The sequence below is a fragment of the Rhinoraja longicauda genome, chromosome 5 (genome assembly GCF_053455715.1).
Source record: "Rhinoraja longicauda isolate Sanriku21f chromosome 5, sRhiLon1.1, whole genome shotgun sequence".
NCBI classification, from domain to species: Eukaryota; Metazoa; Chordata; class Chondrichthyes; order Rajiformes; family Arhynchobatidae; genus Rhinoraja; species Rhinoraja longicauda.
This window is the reverse complement of record NC_135957.1, coordinates 58,618,548-58,634,285: the sequence shown is the minus strand read 5'-3', so window position 1 is coordinate 58,634,285 and position 15,738 is coordinate 58,618,548.

The following is a 15,738-nucleotide window of genomic DNA, read 5'->3' as shown; positions in this document are numbered from 1 at the left end:
TTTCCCTCCTGGGATAAAGTTATATTATATCAGATGTGCATCTTCTGATTTTATTGGGACAAACCAATTATGCTAATTATGCAATTTCTTTAAAATTTCAATTCCAAATTGTTAAACCACACTCTGTGTTTTGCATACACCAGAGCTAATGACTTGTTGTTATCACAAATAACAACAAAAAAATGATCAGCCATGATCACATTGAATGGTGGTGCTGGCTCGATTGTCTATTGTCTATAAAAATGATTGATTTTCTGCCTACAGGTATGTGTTGAATGAAATTCAATGGTTTTTTTGCCAACTTCGAATGGAGGTCTAGGATTACAGGTGAAAATGTTACATAAACGTGTGATCATGGTTTTGATAAAAGCAAAAAGCAAACATTTCTCCTTAGCTCTCAGTTTACATGGAACATTAGTTTAGTACTCGAGTATTAAATAGTAAAATCTTACAAAACTGCATATAAACTTGCTCTTTTCAAAAACGCACAGCAAATACAGCACACACAGGATAAGGGGGAAGTCTTTTAGGACCAAGATGAGAAAACATTTCTTCACACAGAGAGTGGTGAGTCTGTGGAATTCTCTGCCACAGAAGGTAGTTGAGGCCAGTTCATTGGCTATATTTAAGAGGGAGTTAGATGTGGCCCTTTTTGCTAAAGGGATCAGGGGGTATGGAGAGAAGGCAAGTACAGGCTACTGAGCTGGATGATCAGCCATGGTCATATTGAATGGCGGTGCAGGCTCGAAGGGCCGAATGGCCTACTCCTGCACCTATTTTCTATGATTCTATGTTTCTATGTTTCTAAATACATCTCATTCTTATGCGGTACAACCTCTACATGTAATTACAGTTAGCATTTATTAATCCCTTGTTTATGTGCAAGTCATTAACATTACTTTTCTAAATCAAATCGACAAATTAGCATATCCCTCAATGTCAGCTGCTCATCGTCTTTTATTTTTGGTCAGTCAGCAATGCGAGAGCCTGCAGACATAAGGATATGAACAGATTGGATTTGTTGTGTAACACATTTACCATGGCTGGGAGCACTTATGGATAAAGCAATATTATCATGTCTCTCATAATGGGAGACCACCTGTGGTCTCAGTATAAAGGATGAACAATGCAATTCACAATTTCTTATTACTCATCTTTGATGCACTTTCAATGGCACAGAGCACAGTGGGTGGATGTGAAAATAGAAATGCAGACTGTGGAACTGATTGCAGTTCTAAGTTCTTCATATGGAATTTTTTAAAAAACAATAAGGGAGGGGAGTGGTAAGTAACTTTGCCTTTTTAATGCAGCCCTTCATGCATCAGCATGTTTTCTATTTTTAGGTGCCATTCGGATAAATTTTACTGTCAAAATAATGGGGATCTTTAAAAAAAACATTCACAACCAACAGCAACTTGGGTAAAGAGATACCCGCAGAAATCAGCGCTGTTGCTGGATTATTTATGGCACTTTGCCAACAGCATCACGAAAATGGGAAGGTGGTCTCCGTGTCTCAGTGAGGGTTATGAAAATTGCTAAATTTGCACATTTATTTCCAATTAAATTCGTTGCAGAAAGTTATAGCCGTTTTGGGATTGCTTAGAACTGCAGAAGAAAATTAGGCAGGGGGGGGGGGGGGGGGTTCAGATGCCCATAAGGGAGGTACACAATTTTTTTGGCCATTAATTTAATACGGCAATTATTGGATGCGCCTCACCAGTGGTGCACAATCCGCTGCAATTAGTTTCCTTGTGTGCTTGTGCCCATTGAGCCAATGCGTTTAGGCCTGTTTTATCAATGTGCAAGGCAAGTGACTTCCTTACAACCTTGCACAGGATCAGAGGACATGCTGACAGAGAGAGACACAAGGAACTGCAGATGTTGGAATCTAACGTAAAACTTAAAAACATTGGAGTAACTCAGCGGCTCCGGCAACAACTCTGGAGGACATGGATAGGCAATGTTTCAAGTTGGGTCCTCTCTTTAGACTCCAATAAACAGCTCCTGTCAGAAGAAAGGACCTGACCTAAAAACGTCACCTATCCATGTCCTCCAGAGATGCTCCCTTACCCACTGAGTTACTCCAGTTCTTTGAGTTTGGAGAATGCTGTTTTGTAACAGGATGTTATAGACAATAGACAATAGGTGCAGGGGGAGGCCATTCGGCCCTTCGAGCCAGCACCGCCATTCAATGTGATCATGGCTGATCATTCTCAATCAGTACCCCGTTCCTGCCTTCTCCCCATACCCCCTGACTCCGCTATCCTTAAGAGCTCTATCTGTTTGTGGTGCAATGTAAGGCTCAATATTTGATTTGTGACATAACTTCCAATTCTTGAAGCCAGATTTTACTTTCACAGCATTGATATTCATGATTTTAGTCATATTTCAGGAAATCAATTCTGAAATTTGTCTTTTTATATAGAAACTGTAAATTAATAATGATGCCTATTATAGGAGCCATTTGTGTTGGTGCTGGCTGCTTTAGCATATTATATTATTTTGTTAGATATATCTTACCATAATATTTTGGACACTTGGGGGCTGCCGTTAGATGAATACATATATGGGCATAACGGACTAGGAGGAGCCAGAACTAGGTGGTATATCTTGGAGACACCGGGACTGGGACGAGTTAGACACTGGGAGTTTGGTGAGATACAGTTCTTACCAGACCTGCTACAAACCTACAACGAGAGCTGTGGTCTGACGGGGAGAACAGAACACCAGCTATGACTTGAATATGAAATAAGTACATTCACCTTCATGGTATATTCATCTTCTTGTTTTGTACAACTACTTCAATAAACAACTAATTAAACAGAAAATACATTTGGAAAATCTCTCTGTTGGTTTGCATCAAGTTCACTCCCACTCCCTGTGAAGTAATGGCAATTGGAAAGGAATTTATTGGAAAAAACTGAAGTTGCCATTATACCTGTCATAATGAATAAACTTGCCCCGCAATCTCCAACTGCAGGCACTGGTTAATACACAAAATGACACAAAGTGCTGGGAGTAATTCAGCAGGTCAGGCAGCATCTCTGGAAACCCTGGATAGGTGACATTTCATTTTGGTCTGGCACTGGGGCTGGAATCCAGGTGGGTTGAGGCGAGGATCAGCAGAGGCATTGGTCAAGGCCCATAGGCGGCTGGATCATAGGTAAGGGTTGGTGGTGGTGGCGGCACCCGTGGCCTGGAAGTGGCCAAGCGGTAGTAGGTCCGGCCAAGATGCCGCTGGAGAAGCCGACGTCGGCTGCTCAGCTTGACGGTGAAGGTCAGGAGGTCTGTCTGCTACAATTGTATTACAATCAAAACACAAAGTACGCTCTGAACCAAGAAAACCAAGCCCAATGCCAAAATACTATCTAAACTGATTATACATACTTATGCTAAGGACAATAACTATCTCCATATACAATAAACAACTACCTACATATTAAGAAGCACATTAAAAAAAAGCTGATTGTATGGATGCAAGTATATCATTGGGGTTATCTAGTGGGCACCTCCCTTCATTGGTGTTTTATTGAGTTAGGCCAACGACACCTCGCGAAGGCTCAACAGTTAGTTCTGGTGTCCCAGAATAGCCCCCCTCAATACCTGCTCTCACCATATATGCTACCAGTATCTACTAAATAAAGGAAACTAAAGTAAAATAAAGGAAATCCATTATAAAGAGATCCATAATAAGGAGGGTTTACTATACATGCGCTACCCACAATCAAGCTTGCATTGATTGATACCTTGTTTGTGTTGTATCTGATTCCATTGTATTACAAATAATTATAATTGCTATATCCACCCAACAAATTGAATGGGGTTAGGAGGGAGAGATAGATCAGCCATGATTGAATAGCAGAGTAGATGTGATGGGCCAAATGGCCTAATTCTACTCCTATCACTTATGAATATTGGAAAAAATAGACCAAAGTACTAACTAGCCACTCCTTTGAAAACCTGTAGTAGTTCCAAAGCCAAGGGAGAAATGTATTAATTGTTTTGGGGTTAACCCTTATGCCAAGATACAGTCAAGCAGATTTCTCAGTTTGTGGTATGCTTGTTATGACCTTACATTAAATTCTGACTTTTTCTTTAAAACTAATTTCCCCTGAGGAAGTAATTGCATCTGATGAATGCATGGTTGTACAGGAAAAGTAAGGGCTATATATTTTCCCACTAGCTCCTAAAATTGGTCAGATTGTGATGCAAAATGGGTCAACAAGCTTGCTCATAGATTTCCTCCCACAAGCTCTCCTGCTTCACAATGATTGCCACAACCTAAGCTTTCCATACTCACCATTAGTGACCATCTCGGATGGTATGATGGAAGGGGGGAATCTGACACCAGCCTTCAGCAAGAATGCTTTGCTCATGCTGAACCAAAACTGAACGAAAGTCCTATCCCGAGATGTCATGAGGAACCACTTATCGGTGCTAAAAGTTTTATACAGGCTGCAAACTGAAACAAAATCTTGAAGAACATGGTTTTTAATAATTCAATCTTTTCTTATGTCAATATGTCATCACATCGATAAGAAGATGCTCCATGCTGCTTGGTTTGCCCTCAATAAGTATTTCCAAGTGTAAACATTAGGGGAAAACCTGTTAATAACTTCAGAATACTGCTAAACCTTTTCCTCCATTAAAACATCTTTATTGTACTGACGGCTGGATATCAGATATCCTTCAATTCAACAAACAATGGGCTTGGAGCAGGTAAATGTCATGAAACATCTAATGTCATGTTGTTTTGTATTTATATTAGTTTATTTCTGGCATTTTGTCGGTTTTAATTTTTTGTAATGTTTGGGGCTGCATTATTCCATGAACCTTGACTACCTTTATCAAGGATGTATTCAAGCTGAACTCAAAGGATAGTCATGGAGGAAATTACCTACATATTTTTTTACTTTACGACGCACCTTCACGTGTGTCTTAGAGTAAAAATATATGTAGGTAACTTCAGACATTATTACTGTTTAGCTTGATTCTTTGCAATTGCACAGGGCTACTCAGACATTATTACTGTTTAGCTTCACAATTGCACAGGGCTGCATAGTATTATCACTGTTATGCTTGATTCCTTACAATTGCACAGGGCAGGTCAGGTATTATCACTGTTCAGCTTGATTCCTTACAATTGACCAATTAGTTGAAGACAATCCATGCTGGCATTTTATAACTGGAAAGTTCCTTTTGTAAAAATGAACTCCAAGATAACAGTGACTGACCTTGGATTAGACTCTGCTTATCAGTGCCAAAATGATATATTTTCCCTTTATCATGTTGTCTCTCACCTTTCTCAAGAATCAGGAGAGTTTCATTGTTAAATGTCCCTAAACAGAACATTATTTTTTTTAAATTACAACAGCAGCACAGGAGGTTTGCAAACACAATACTCAATAGATAATACAACAAAGAAACAAAAAAGAAGTTCACTAAATTTTTAAAAAAACAACCCAGCATGCAAGTCCCTAATGCAATCTAAGCAGTTTCCAGTTTGGAGTTTAGTTGGAGTTTCCAGTGTTCAATAGCCTGATAGTTGTCGGAAAGAAGCCGTTCCTGAACCTGGATGTTGCAGTTTTCAGACTCCTGTACCTTCTTCCCGATGACAGAAGTGAAATGAGAGCATTGCCTGGGTAGTGTGTATCCTCGATGATGCTGGCTGTCCCATATTATTGTAATATCGATCTTTCCGAGCCTATCGCAATTTTCCTTACATGCAAAACAGCATCCATCTCTGCAAATTCCCTGTGCTTTGCTGCATAAAGTTGAATAATCTGCAGAACTGAACTGATATGTTAAAAAAAAAGATAATAATGGCATGGGAAAATTTATTTAGCCTGATAACGATATTTGTTTTCATGAGCTGGGTTGAAAATCTATGACAGAATAAATGGAATTCGGGATGACTGGTTCGGAAGGAAACGTGTTGGAAGTGGAAGATAGGAAGCAGAGCCTCCATTAAATGTAATGGTTTTGGAAAGAGTTTCTGATGAAAATATTTTTTTAGCTGCTTGAACTAGTAGTTTTTTGACTACTAATAACAGAGGCTAGGCCAATGAACAGAACAGTTAAAATGATATTCAATTTTAATACAGTGATAGAAACAGATAAGCCTCTCATGCAAGACTTTAGTGGTACAAATTGTAGTTCTAGTTTTAGTTTAGAGATACAGTGTAGAAACAGGCCATTCAGCCCACCGAGTCTGCACCAACTAACGATCCCCGTACATTGACACTATCCTTCACACACTAGGGACAAAATACAATTATACCAAACCAATTAACCTACAAACCTGTACGTCTTTGCAGTGTGGGAGGAAATGGAAGATCTCAACGAAAACCCACGCAGGTCATGGGGAGAGCGTACAAACTCCATACAGACAAGCACCCATAGTCAGGATCAAACCCGTGTTTCTGGCGCAGTAAGGCAGTAACTCTACCACTGCGACACCATACCGCTAACAGTGTCTATGTTTGGGTTAGACCCACTGATAAAACTATGGGACTAATTTAGAAGTGACAGACGGGCACTTCAATAAGGACTTAGATTCATCAAATTCAGAGGATAGACTTCTAACACCATGTAAGAGGCATATTGATGGACAAATCAGTGGAGCAGGTATTGAGACAATAATGAAGGAATTTGAAAACTGTAAATTACTTTAAGTTTCCAGTTAATAATATTCATTTACTTCCTTGGATGATTTCTTGTAACCATCCCAAATCCAAATAAAGTGAAGCAAGAAAAAGGTTTCAAAGGTTTTTTATTGTCACATGTACCAGTTAAGGTACAGTGAAGGTAGACACAAAATGCTGGAGTAACTCAGTGGGTCAGGCAGCATCTCAGGAGAGAAGGAATGGGTGACGTTTTGGGTCGAGACCCTTCTTCAGACAGTGATATTCGTGTTACCATACAGCCATATTTAAAAAAAGCAACAAGACACACAACTACATAAAAGTTAACACAAGCATCCACCACAGTTGATTCCCCACATTCCTCACAGTGATGGAAGGCAATAGCGTCTAAACTTCTTCCCTCAAGGATACCAACATCCGAGTGATAAACACAAATATCACTCAATAAAGTTTGTCATTCTTTTTTTTACCTGTTCAACTTAAAAAAGCCGGAGAACTGTACAGGAATTCAGTCGAGGGGCACTCTGAGGAGAAGAAAACTAATTTTCCAAAAATTCAATCATACAAGCTGCTCGCTCAACTGTTAACACGAAAACTGTACTAAAATGTAATCTCAACCTGCTGCAAGCACAAAATACAGATTAATCAGCACTGTCACTGCAAGCCAGTCAAGTGATACTCTCATTCTTGTAGCAGTACTAGTTTGGCCGTAGGTCCCAATCCAATACAGAAGCAATGTGCTGTGAGATTCCATAGGTAACCCTCAACTCAGCAGGTGCGCGGAGTAATACATGCTTTGTAAAATTAGGTCAGACTAGGCTTAACAAGTATGCTGAGGTTTCATTGAGCATCCACTTAAATTTATAAAATGTGTTTATGATTTAAATGGCTTGGATTTTGCAGAGAAATATCATGGCATAATTTTCATGAATATACCTCAACAGCAGTCCTCTGCACTCTGTACACATAGCTTGCTTTGGCAACAGGACTGTCCAAGACCTCAAGACATTGCAGAGGGTTGTGGAAGTAGCCCAGTCTATCATACAGCCCAGTCTCCCCACCATTGACACCATCTATGCTTCACGCTGCCTCGGAACAACAGCCAGCATAACATGGACCTTTCTCACGCTGGTCATTCCCTCTTCTTCCCTCTCCCATCAGACAGAAGGTACAAAAGCTTGAAAGCATGTATTGCTAGTTTCAGGAACAGCTTCTTCATCGCTGTAATATGACTACTGAACAGTCGTCCCATAAGTTAGGGTTTTTAGTGTCGATCTTCCAGCCTGCCTCATTGTGATCCTTGCATTTTTCCCTGTAACTGTAATGCTGTAACACTATATTCTGCACTCTGATATTTTTCTATTTGCATGACCTATTCACTTGTGCATGACTTGATTGTACCAATGTAAACCATGATTTGTCCAGTTTGCACAAAAACAAAAGTTGTCTGCTGTTTATCGGTGCACGTGACAACAATGAACCAATACAAATGGTGCGGCCTGCCTATCAGAGCCAACTGAGTGGAATTAAGGCCTCTATTATGGGGCCTCAGTGAGGAAACTGACAATGGTTTGCTTGTTTTGCCAATGAAGTTAAGAGGATTTTGCAAAGGCGGACAATGGTATCTCTCCTGTATTTTGAGGTGCCTTCTGTGGCTTTATGGCTCAAATTTACAGAAATGCAACGAGCACTACTGCCAGATAGACCTGGAGCCTCGTGCCAGGTATGAGGTTTTTGTGTTCATGAGGTCATAAGGTCATAAGTGATAGGAGCAGAATTAGGCCATTCGGCCCATCAAGTATACTCCGCCATTCAATCATGGCTGATCTATCTCTCGCTCTTAACCCCATTCTCTGGCCTTCTCCCCATTACCTCTGACGCCTGTAGTAATCAAGAATCTATCTATCTCTGCCTAAAATATATCCAGACGACCTCCACAGCCTTCTGTGGCAAAGAATTCCACAGATTCACCACCTTCTGGCAAGAAATTCCTCATCATCTCCTTCCTAAAAGAACGTCCTTTAATTCTGAGGCTTTGATCTCTAGTCCTAGACTCTCCCACTTGTGGAAACATCCTCTCCACATCCACTCTATCCACGCCTTTCATTATTCTGTGTGTTTCAATGAGGTCCCCCCTCATTCTTCTAAACTCCAGTGAGTACCAACAAACACTCATCATAGGTTAACCTACTCAAGCATCTTTTTTTTCAGATGACTGAAGGCTGTGACACTGCGTTGAAGGGATAATTAATTTTATCATTGATGTCTGCCTTCCTGCTGAGGTAGCTCCCAGGATGTGGGGAGAGCCTCACATTTTCCAGGGTCCAGTCACCACCCTTTATTGTATACAGTTCTACAGCAGAGGCGGATTGGTAAAGAATCTTTGTTTTGCAGGTGTTAACTCAAAGTCTTATTCTCGGTTTCAGTTTAGTTTATTGCCACGCATACCGAGGTACAGTGAAAAGCTTTTGCTGCGTGCTAACCAGCCAGCTGAAAGGCAATGCACGATTACAATCGAGCCATTCACAGTGTACAGATACATGATAAGGGAATAACTTTTAGTGAATTATAAAGCCAATAAAGTCTGATCAAAGATAGTCTGGGGTCACCAATGAGGTAGATAGTAGTTCAGCATTGCTCTCTAGTTGTGATAGGATGGATCAGTTGCCTGATAACAGTTGGGAAGAAACTGTCTCTGAATCTGGAGGCGTGCGTTTTCACATTTCTGTACCTTTTGCCCGAAGGGAGAGAGGAGAGGGAGTGGCCAGGGTGTGACTCGTCCTTGATTACGCTGCTGGCCTTGCTCTCAGAAGCTTGAATGAATGAGGTGACAATCACTTGGACCTCAGGCTTGAACATGCACGTGCTGAAGCTTCCATGCACACTGAAGCTCAACTACTGAATTTGGAGACAGTTCTGAAGTAGAAACAATGTCGGTTGAACAGTTTCACTTTTGTTCCGTAAATTGGTTCACCTCCAGCAGAAAGCTGTTTGGAGGCCAAATGCATCATTGTAGGGAGAAAGATTAAGATAAGCATTGGGCTGGTTGATGCAGTCTTACTTGGAAGCTATCGGACTGGAATTGGGACTATCACGTTAAGATCACGTGATAGTTCGCAATATCATGAACCAGACAGGAGTTGGAGATGCATTTCTGAAAGCACCAATGTTAAGATGAATGCTCCACAGTTCCCCTAAATTGGTAAATGTCAGGTGTAATGAGGGGCCCTACTCTCTGAAAATCTCTTGGAGTTGTCACACCGTGAAGATCACGTCCAAGGTGCCTTCAGATGGATGGAATTGTCATTATAATTCCAGCAAAGCAATGGCCAGTGAGGAAAACAAATGAATGAAGCTCTGATAATTACTTCCCCTGTGGCTGGCAGGAAGGAGAGCTCATCAGATTAATCTTTCTTCTTGATCAACACCATTCTGCCCAGGGATGAGGATAAATGGCAGATTGGCAGTCAGCACATGTACGGTGGGTTGCTTTCAAGAGCTCCTCAGACGTGACTTTGCCTTTCACATAAACGTCACTCACTCCACCCCACAGTGAATTATCCATTCCAACCTCATCACCACCCTATCAAGAGACACATCACGACTGTTGAAGCTGACTTCTCTCACCATGTTACTGCCAGGAGAATTCTATGAAGTAAATCTCTTTTTTTTCTCTCTTGGGTCAGCTAACTACAAACTGGGCCATTAATTTATTGAAGTAGGTAGTTTGACCCTCACTCAACAGCAATGGGAAAGAGAATTCAGAGACATATTCACTGCAATAAATTACTGGGGTTGTCAGCTATGACCTGTTTATTATCGTTGTTTGTCCCCAACTGAGTCTTACTGTTTAACACATAATCACAAAAAGGAATAAATGGGTCAAGCCGGGTTTTCTCGTTTATAGTACTGAATGTAATAACCGTATTACATTAATTCCTGATATAGTCATCCATCATGCAATATTCTGGAAGCAATAATTTATAGATGATCTTCCTTCAAAAGATTTCAGAAAAATTGAAGACATTCAAGAATTATGCTATTGTTTGTCATGTTTATCATTTCATTCCTTTGGTGAGTGCATCTAGTATACAGTCATAGAAAAGAAAGAATTACCTTGAATTCCCACTGGTGGCTGTGGAGGCCAAGTCAATGGATATTTTAAAGCTGAAGAATGGCGGATTTTTGATTAGTTAGTGTGTCAGGGGTTATTGAGAGAAGGCAGGAGAATGGGGATGAGAGGGAAAGATAATCAGCCTTGATTGAATGGCAGAGTAGATTTGATGTGCAGGTTTGACACATCCCAAAGACATGCAGTTTTGTAGGTTAGATGGTCTCTTAAAATTGCCTCTAATGTGTAGGTAGTGGATGTAGAAGTGGGATAATGCAGAACTAGTATGAATGGGTGATGTTGATGGGGAATTAGTGGTCCAAAATGCCTGTTTCCTTGCTATATCTTTCAATCAATCGTTTGTCCCACGGGTTATTCTCTTTGAGCAGGATGGATGGTTTGTCCAAGATCAATTATTAGAATTGCAATTGATTATGTCTGACCTGCACCTAATTTTGGAGGCATTTTCAATAGTTGTGAAAAATGATGCACTATTAAACTAAAGGTGGGTATCATTCAGCTCCTTGTTAATCACCTTTGAAAATATTGAACTAAATTTGTATAGACTTCACCTCCTTGGAATTTGTAGTAAGAGACACTTCCCTTGATCTGGAGATTGTCATCTTTGAAATGCCTTCCACAAACAGAAGAACTGAAGAATTTAAAAACTCATGTTGTACACCAAAATTTAAATCAGGTAGGTGGCAAAGTGGCACAGCTGTTGCCTCACAGTGCCTGAGACCCGGCTTCAATCCTGACTACAGGTGCTGTCTGTGTAGAGTTTGTTCCATCTCCCTGTGACCATGTGGGTCTGCTCTGGGTGTTCCTGTTTCCTCCCACATTCCAATGGTGCGCAGGTTTGTAGGTTAATTGGCTCCTGTGAAATTGCCTCTAGTATATAGGATGCAAAAGTGGGATAACATAGAGCTAGTGTATGGGTGATCAATGGTTGGCCTGAACTCAATGGGCCAAAGAGCCTGTTTCCACGCTGTATCTCTAAACTAAACTAAAGTAGTTGTAATCTTGACCCACCACATGGAAGTGTGCAGATGACTGTTAATATAGCCAGAAATTCAAGTTAATTAATTTACTACAAAAACTCACAGATGTATGGAATCCGATTTCTACATGGTTCTCCTATTGTCTGCCCTACTTGCCCTAGCTTCAACACCATAATCCATTCCAAACTCATTCCAAACTTCTGAACCCCCCCCCTCTGCTGTCAGATCTTCAACTTTCTGACCCACAGACCACAATGAGTGAAGATAGGTGATAACACATCCTCCCCAATACTTCTCAACACAAGGATGCATTCTCAGTCCCCTACTATACTCCCTATATACCCATGATTGTTTGGTCAAACTTAGCTTTAACTCCATCAACCAGTTTGCAGATGTGGTGGATCAGATCATGAACAATGACGAGACAAAGTACAGGAAGGACATGGGGACATAAAAAACAACCTCTCCTCAATGTCCGCAAGATAAAGAAGCTAGTTGTAGACATCAGGAAAACTGATTTGATTGGATAGAATGCAAAACAAAGCTTGTCATTGTACCTCAGTTCACATGACAATAATAATAAACCTAAACCTAAATCCCTATCATTGATAGCAGAGATGCTGTGACTGAATAAATATTGTAAACAACTTATAGCTGTTATGACAACAGATTGGCATAGGTATTCACTGTTTATAAGTGCCAGCAGGCTAGATGATTCCTGCAGCTTAGAACCACACTGACAACTGTACTTGTTCACTTCCAGCAGGAGATGCTGAGGAATCATCAGCAGGGGAGAAATTAGGTCAGGTTGCCTCTTCCCCAAATGCATTGAGGCCAGTTTTGGCACAGCTTCAACCACCTTTCCTCTAATCTGCTAATTTAGCACAAAATGATTTATTTACTCACTTACATTCAATTGCCTCTGGGTCAAAGTGACATTGAAATATTTTTTTATTCAGAACACACTGAATTAAACGAAAATGAAGAACACAGCATTATTTATAGAGTCATTGAGTCTTACAGCATGGAAACAGACCCTTCAGCCCAACTTGCCTACACCGGCCAACATGCCCCATCTAGACTAGTCCCACCTGCCTGCATTTGGCCCATGTACCTCTAAACCTGTCCTATCTATGTGCCTGTCAAGATGTTTCTTAAATGTGGCAATAATACCTGCCTCAACTACCTCCTCCGGCAGCTAGTTCCATACAACTACCACCCATTGCGTGAAAATGTTACCCCTCAGGTTCCTATAAATCTTTCTCCCCTCACCTTAAACCTATGTCCTCAGGTTCTCGATTTGTCTATTCTGGGCAAGAGACTCTGCACGTCTATCCAATCTATTCCTCTTATGATTTTGTACACAATTAGATTTAGAACAAACCACTTCGTAATGCCAAAGCTCTCATCAACAAAGCACTGATGAGAAATTAATTAATTTTTGTTCATATGCAGGTGCACATTCTTAGATCCAATTGTTACTATGTTTCAGAATTAACTTCAAAGTTAAAATGGTCGCAAGACCCTAAAAAACAATTCTATGCATTGCAATCGGAGGTGAAAGTAAGCTGGTACAAGCTGATATGGTGCATAGGTAAGGAAGTGAATTGCACAATCCTTACAAATGTGTTAAATTAATAATGTTACTGATATTATGCAGGTCAGAAATTTAATTTTTTTTCACCCCCGGCTTTAATCAAATTTATTCTGGAATTAATTAATAAATCAAAAATTAATTTGTGCCAATTAGACCACGTTAATCAATGCATGGTTTTACTCTAGATCCATTAGTTGAGAGATACAGGATTAATAACTCTAATATTTAGGCAATTATGCCTACAAATCAAAACAAAGCCTCAAAGGGAAATCAGGAAGAAAATTTTGTATAATATTACGACTGTAGTAAAATGTTTCTCATTTCTAAACATGAAATTATAGCTAGTCTCATAACTGAGAATTAAAATAATATCTCACTGTCATTCATCGCATCTTGTATTTATGACAATCATCTGGTCTCATAATTAAGTAATTTTATTGCAAGCTTGAATTGTTTTAATGCCCCAAATCATGCCACACGAGCAGCCTTTCAAAACTCCTCCTCGGCATCTGAGCCATCATTTTGAAATTCTACTTCACGTGATATGGTTATTTATAATTCCATGTTATCAGCTCCAAGTACCGACATTGGTCAGATGTGTATGAATCAGATCCACAACAAATATTTCACGAGGTGATTCTATTTTGACCAATCTATACTACACTAATTAAATATAGACACAGAAATGGGGAGAAGGCAGGAACGGGGTACTGATTGAGAATGATCAGCCATGATCACATTGAATGGTGGTGCTGGCTCGAAGGGCCGAATGGCCTCCTCCTGCACCTATTGCCTATTGTTTATTGTCTAAATGTATCTTCAATCACAAATGCTAAACTGGCATGTTATTATTGACTGCTTTTTGTCCACCCTTGTATTATATAGTTGCACTGATGTCTATCTATGGGACTGAATATTATCATGGAAATACAATGGGAAGCCTCCACCACGGTATCCCTTTCATTTTAGTTTTCTTGAAGTAGGGAGAGGGGTGGTGGGTTGTTGGGAAGAAGAGGAGGTTGGAGTGAGAGGGTAATTAAAAAAATCTGCAAGTTTGCAGAGTTGTAGCAAACAAAAAACAGGGGCATGGGATTTAGATATACCAAATAGACCTCTGTCGTGCTTAATTATTTTTTATTGTAATGAAAGTTTATATCCCTCATTAGTTTCAAATACCTTTTTTCATAAACTTAATAAAAACAAAATAAGTCTTCAAATGTTTACAGCTATAAAATGACCAATGAAGATTGGCAGAGTACTATGTTTACATATTCTGTTGTGCTGCAGCAAGGAAGAATTTCATTGTACTGTCGGGACATTTAGCAATAAAACACACTTGACCCTTGACTGTTGACTCTTGAACAGGCTATTTCACATTGCACAGTTGATATTTTGGCCGATGATTTGGTATCTTCTGTTTGGAGGAACTCAGATTGTTTCTTCACTTGGTCTCTAAAACCAAGCTACGCCAAGTTTCTCAAAAATATATTCTTAGAAACATAGAAACATAGAAAATAGGTGCAGGAGTAGGCCATTCGGCCCTTCGAGCCTGCACCGCCATTCAATATGATCATGGCTGATCATCCAACTCAGTATCCTGTACCTGCCTTCTCTCCATACCCCCTGATCCCTTTAGCCACAAGGGTCACATCTAACTCCCTCTTAAATATAGCCAATGAACTTGCCTCAACTACCTTCTGTGGCAGAGAATTCCACAGATTCACCACTCTGTGTGAAAAAAAACGTTCTCATCTTGGTCCTAAAAGACTTCCCCCTTATCCTTAAACTGTGACCCCTTGTTCTGGACTTCCCCAACATCGGGAACAATCTTCCTGCATCTAGCCTGTCCAACCCCTTAAGAATTTTGTAAGTTTCTATAAGATCCCCCCTCAATCTTCTAAATTCCAGCGAGTACAAGCCGAGTCTATCCAGTCTTTCTTCATATGAAAGTCCTGCCATCTTGCTTCGCCTTTGCCTTCCTTGCCCTCACTGATTTCATTCCATACCCTGAGTTATCTTATCCTCCTCCTCCTCATTATTACACTGACTTTTGTCTTTGCTCCAAAACCTTCCTGTCCTACCGAGTGCAGCTTTTAGCTCCAGGAAGATATTGTTGAGATAATCTGCTAAGATTGGCAAAGCAATGGCAGATGGAATTCTAATAGGATCCATTTTGAAGGGACTAATAATGCAAAGCCATGCACCATGAATGCTAAGGTGTAAGAGAATATCAACGAACAGAGGGACAAGCATGACCAAGATACCAAGAAGTGCCAGCATAGAAGGGCAAGGTGGATGGAGAAGACATACAGGAAGCTTGTCATCATTTGCAGGCAAAGAGTATAAGAGTAAGGAGGCTATGGTGCAACTATATTAAATATTGGT